Genomic DNA, 6861 nt, shown 5'->3' with positions numbered 1-6861 from the left:
TTTTTATCTGATGCTTGTGTATGAACTAGGTAAGTGTTTGGGGTTCAACGTATCACCAGAGCATGGGTCTAAGTCAAAGTAGTAGGTCCATGATCAGAGCAACTAGTCGGGTAGATATGATCAAAATTATTGCATGACCGTCAAGTTGGGTATGACTGCGATTTTTTTGCTGGAAAATGTTGTATGGGGTGTCTACTTCAAGAATCCGACGGGTGCCACCTGGGCACCCTTGGGCATTGTTTTTATTGACGTCATAATCCCCGCCCACTTTTTCACATACCTCTTAAATATGAATTTCATATTTTAAGGGGTAAACATGTCATGTTTGGTATCAAATTAAATTTATGGATCACTGGACATTTAAATCACACATAAGTCAGTAAAGGTCATTTAAGGTCATAAAATTGCCTTACAAATGTAATACATATCAAATGTGGAACATAATTATCATGTTTTAAATACAAACAAGTTGGATATTATGTGAATTTATTGGCAAAGGTTAAGCTGAGGGTGTGCGTACTAAGAATCCGACCGGTGCTACTTTGGCATCTTGAGGAATTTTATTTTTGTGACGTCATAAACCACACTAGTTTTTTTTAATAAACATATCATGTTTGATATCGAAATAAATCAAATTCAAAATAAAATATACAATATATGAATCACTAGAAATTTAAAACTTTTCCAGGGCAAGTAAAGGTCATTTAAAGGTTATAAAAGGTCAAACTGGGCCTCAAATGTAATTACTGCAACATATAACGTGGAATATATCATGTTTGGTTGAGGGCGTGTATATTAAAGAACAAGTCCACCCCAACAAATAATTGATTTGAATAAAAAGAGAAAAATCCAACAAGCACAGCACTGAAAATTTCATCAAAATCGGATGTAAAATAAGAAAGTTATGACATTTTAAAGTTTCGCTTAATTTCACAAAACAGTTATATGCACATCCTGGTTGGTATGCAAATGAGGAGAGTGATGACGTCATCCAATCACTATTTCTTTTGTATTTTATTAAACGAAATATGAAATATTCTAATTATCTCCTCATTGTCAAGTGAAACAGTGATTAATTCCTCCCTGAACATGTGGAATTAGCATTGTTTAATACTGATTCAGTAAAGTCGGTCCCCATGGTTAAATCTGTAAAAAAATGGAATATTGTATAATTTAAACAATAAATCAAAAGAAATAGTGAGTGATGGACATCATCGGCTGACTCATTTGCATGTCACCGACTTGTGCATATCACTGTTTTGTGAAAAATAAGCAAAACTTTAAAATGTCATAACTTTCTTATTTTACACCCGAATTTGATGAAATTTTCAGCATTTGCTAGTTTGATTTTTCTCTATTTATTCAAATCAATATTTTGCTGGGGTGTACTTGACCTTTAAGGATGTGACGGGTTCTACCTCCTCACTCTTTGGCAATATCTATTTTCTGATGTCACGAACCACGCCCACTTTTCACATAGGCCTATAAGTAATTATGACAGAATGTGACACTTTATAGAATAAACCTATCGTGTTTGGTAACTGATTTAAGCTTGTGGCAATTAAAATGCAAATCTAAAAGTTACAAGAGATTAAATACATGACAAGATCACCTAAAATACAGTTATGTTTATAATGGTAAATCAAATGATGTCAGGCAATGTAACAAGACTTTAATCAAAACATGTAACATAAGCTTGGTATCGTATCACCCGTTTTCCTACATGAAATAAAATTGCTGTGGTTTTGGGGGGGTTTATAGTTTTTTGGGGGCATTTTTTTAGTTTTCTGTAAAAACATATTAACTATAATCAAGGACAGAGTCATACACGGTAAGTAATGTATTACACACAATTTCCAGTTTAAGATCAATCATGTTGGAGCCACCAAAGAAATTACTTCTACAACACAAATTCACATTTTTAGACAAGTATCCAATTAGACAAATTTGACATTTTACATCATCCTAACTCCACTGCATTTTGTTCTCTCATTCATCTTCCAGACTGATTTCCCCCTCTTTAGTCTCAACTGCATGTTCAGTTTTCCTCGTATTTAGAATGACACAAATTTAATTACATAACATGGTGGCCCCGATTTAAATCCACATGGAACAAGTTCTGATAATTCCTTGGAAGTAACTTATGTGCTATGAACAGGTACAGGAGTGCCCTCCTAACTTATACTTCCCATCCATACATGGGAGGCAAGTTGCAGGGGAGTCATTCTGATCAGTTGCTCTCCAGATAAAGCTCCTGATGAATTGCACCTCTTTTGCTGACTTGTCAGTGGGGGTAGGCTCATGATCTTTGAAGCATCTGACTTATTGCTGAATAATGTGAAGTAGTGCTAATTAATTTTAGAGAGACCATTACATTTGTTGTATAAGTTTAGAAAGGTGAAAAGTATAAATATTACACCTTTAATTGATCCAGTCCACTTCTTCTGCATCGGGCTCTATTATATTAAGATCTTATTCGATCAGCAAATTTAGAGTGGAAAACTTTCCCTTGCCGAATTGACACAACATGATATCACAACCTGATAGGGAATTATCTGTGCAAAGCTAGCATTTTTCTCCAAACTTCAATGCCATACCTTTAATGTCAATTACTTTTCCATCAGTATGCAAAAGACTTGTATATCCAAAATGAGAACACTGTTAGAACAGAAATGTCAGTGTCGTTAGAGAAAAATTATATATGCTTCTACTGCCATTACATCTTCAGAAGATAGCTGATAGTACATGGAACAGGACATTGGGTTTACCCGTACTTGTTCATGAACAGTGGCTGTTCCCGAGGAACTTTCTTCTCGATACAAGTCAGCGTCACCCTGTTCTATAACTTTTAAGGATTACAGCAGTTGCTGGTCGGCCGTCGAATCATATATTTTATAGTTCATACTGCAAGTGTGAATGGAAATAAGACAGCTCTGGCAGAGGCATGTAGTTGAGGTTGTTGGTGAGGGGGAATCCTATGAGCATCTGGTAGAAGAGGTATGGTACAGAGTGTAGTTGTGAAAGGAATATAACATGACATGGTGTAAAATGTTAAATTGATGTATGTTATTTGGAATCACATGAAATGATTTGATACAAAATTATACTTTCTATTAAACTCGCGCGATCATCAAACTTTCACGCATGTAAATGACCTAAAGGTCACCTTTGAATGTGCTTCATTTTCTTTCTAACCTTTAAATGTACAATCCATTTTCCATAAGCTTTAATCTGATACCAAACATGATATGTTTATTTTGTACACTAATTAAGAGGTTGACCTACGTGAAAAGGATGGTGTGGTTTATAACGTCAGAAAATTACGTTGCCCAAGATTGCCAAAGTAGCCTTCGTCAGATTCTTAATCTGCACATCCTCAACAGAACTGTCAGCCAAAAATAGACCTACATAGATAATGCCCAATTTGCTTGTATTCCAAACATGATATATTCCAAATTATATGTTGCATTACTTACATTTGTGACCCAATGTGACCTTTTATGACCTTAAATTACCTTTAATAGTCCTGGACACGTTTTAAATGCGTAGCGATTTGTATTATGACGTCAAAAAAATCCTAAAGATGCGAAGGTAGCATCCATGGTATTCTTAATATGCACACTCTCAAACTTAACCTTTTCAAAGAATGCATATTCATGTTGATGCCATCACCATCACCATCATAGCCATCATCATCACCATCATCGCCATCGCCATCATTAGCATCACCATCATCACCATCACCTTCATCACCATGTCTGTGATGCGTTAGGCAGGGACAGGTCCGAGTTTGCTTCCGAAATATTGGGGTGGTGATAACAGATTATCTTCCCGTGATCACTTAACTAGTTTTCAATTCAATTCAATTCAATCATTTTATTTTCCACTTTCAATTTCATATTTACAATTTTTGATACAATTGACATAGTAACATATAATCACATTTGAAGTACATACAAAAAAATTGATAACATTATAAAATTACAATAGACAATTATCAAATCGAAATATAAATAATTGAAAGGGAGGGAGGGCCAACTGATAAGCAGAGCTTGTATAATGTAGGCCCCCCTAATGTTGTAATTACGTGTTTATAGCAACTGAATTGCTCTTTTGTAAAAACAAACAAACAAACAAATAACAATATTTACATTATGTAATATATACATTATTATACAAATCATATGCATCATATTAAAAAATATTTAAAAATATATGAATCACTCATAGTGTATACAAATTATTAAAGGTTTCCTTCTTAGCACTGAAGGCTTAATTTGTAATTGATGAATTAAATATTTAGTAATAATTCAGGAGAAATGATTTAAGTCGTTTTTTGAACATTTGTATAGAATTGCTTTGTTTTATATCAATTGTAAAAGAATTCCATAGCTTAGGACCCATAAAAATAAACGTTTTTTGAGCAAATGATGTTCTGTTCAGTGGTAAATGAAAAGAGTTTGCTTGGCGTGTGAAGTGACTATGAATCGAACTATTTTTAAAAAACATATCAATTAGAGGCATAGGTAGTTGTTTAGTATTAAGCTTGAACATAAACTGTCCAAGTTGAAAAGTGTACAGTTCTTTAATTTTCAGAATTTTATTTTTCAAGAATAGATTATTTGTATGTGCCCGGAAATCTGCATTATTTATTACACGAATAGCTCTTTTTTGCAATATAAATAGTCTATCGATCAGCCAAATTGTTGCATTACCCCAAGCAATAAGTCCATAATTTAAGTAAGGGAGGATTAATGTAGAATACAAGGATAACATAATAGTGTGCGGTAAGAATTGTTTTAATTTACCAAGGATCCCAGTATTTCGAGCAATGATTTTGCAGACATTGTCCACGTGCGGTTTCCAGGAAAGCTTGTCATCTATGATTAGCCCAAGGAATCGAGTTGAATCGAGTTGAATCGAACTGAACTTACAATATTTTATTATCATATTTCAGTAGCTAAGTAATTTCACTTTTTTTAATGTCTTAACATAATTATTTACAGTATTTTTATCATCATATTTTAGTAGCTAAGTTTAAATATTTATATGTATTTTGCATCATGATATTATTGTAACTTTATATGTTTTTTAACCTTGTTAAATCAGGACATTGATGTAAAACAGCAATTCAGGTGATCTTTTTATCCTGTATAGTTATTTTCTAATAAATAAATAAATAAAAATAAATATAATACCTAACTTGTTTGTATTTAAAGCATGGCATGTTTCGCATTATATGTCTTACTAACATTTGTAAGGCATTTTGACCTTTTATGACCTAAAATGACTTTTTACTGACCTAGGCGTGATTTAAATCCCAAGTAATCCATATATTTGCATTTGATTTTTCATTAGCTTTAATTTGATACCAAACATTACATGTTAATTCCGTAAAATATGAAAATCACATTCAAGAGGTATATGAAAAAGTGGGCGTGGCCTATGACGTCAATGCCCTAGGGTGCCCAGGTGGCACCCGTCGGATTATTGGAATAGACACCCTATACTACAACTTCCAGCAAAAAAATTGCAGTCATACCCACCTTGACGGTTATGTTAGGTTTCTACTTGACTAAACTGTTGTTGGGAGATTGAAGCCTTTACCAGTGAGAAAAATAGCCCAAATCGGTAACCCCCCCCCCCCCTTTCAGACGTTATTGCCGATCGTGATAGATAATTGCACGGCGCTCCCACTGACACTTCTCCAGAACCATCAAGATGTGGAACACTCTCCCAGTAATTGTTGTGACAGCACCATCAACCGAAGCCTTTCGTCTACAACAGACGAAAGGCAACAACAGCTAGATCCATACCTGTTTTTACTTGCACCATGTATATATTTGGCACATGCACTTTACCCTTGTGACACACACTTCACCACGTTCTGCCAGAATATTCAGGATTGAAAGAAGCAGACTACACAGAAGAAGAAGAAAAAAAAATTAGAACCAGCGGTACACAGTCAACAGTCTCAGGGATCGTATATATCGCGATTGATCGCCACTCGTGTCTTCATTAGTGCTATGAATGAGAATTCGTGCGAGCATCTCATTCTGTACAGTTACACCAACGAAATCAACTCCAAACAGACCAAATTGGCAGAAATGTAAACGCATAGGTAGGTCTGGGCCTCGTAAAAAAATTGCGATTGGTCTAATCAACCACAACTATGGAAAGCCAGCAACGCTGTAATTCATGTTTGTTCGAATATTTTTTAGATATGATGTATACTCATACATCGTTGTCTTGACAACTCAGCATGCTGTCCCTTTGACTACAAAGGGACATTGTACAAATTTCCTGGAGGAAAAATTATGAAAATGATGGATCAATCATGACTGGGTCGATCACAACTCTTTGTAAAACTGGGACCTGGCAGCGGCGTTACAGGGGTCGGTGGCAAGGGGGGGGGCAAGAGCCGAAAATTTCCCGGTCATATCATGGTATGGACAGGCGTAATGGTGTAATGAGCCGACTGTTTTGAGAAGGCCAGATATCGTGTATCGGGCAGAATTTATCTTTTAAAAAAGTTGCGAGCGAGCAAAAAATGTTGACCTTTTTGATACAAAAATCCAATTTTGTGATAGATTTTGACATGATATCCAGAGAATAATATATTTCACACTTCTCTCTTTAGATTCATTTTTTTGTGGTCTGTACACCACTGCGAACATGATTCTTTGCGGCAGTAGCGCGAATAGTAAAAAAAAACGAGGGGGCGCAGTATAGCACATGTGCTAAAAATCTGATTTATATAAGTCTGGAGCGAGCGAAGCGAGCGAGAAAAAATCATCCTTTTCATGAGAATCTATAACTTTGAGCTATTTTTTGACATTATATATTCAGTAAATAAAATCA

This window comes from Lytechinus pictus, chromosome 15 (assembly GCF_037042905.1).
Source record: "Lytechinus pictus isolate F3 Inbred chromosome 15, Lp3.0, whole genome shotgun sequence".
Classification (NCBI taxonomy): Eukaryota; Metazoa; Echinodermata; class Echinoidea; order Temnopleuroida; family Toxopneustidae; genus Lytechinus; species Lytechinus pictus.
This window is presented reverse-complemented; position numbering follows the sequence as displayed.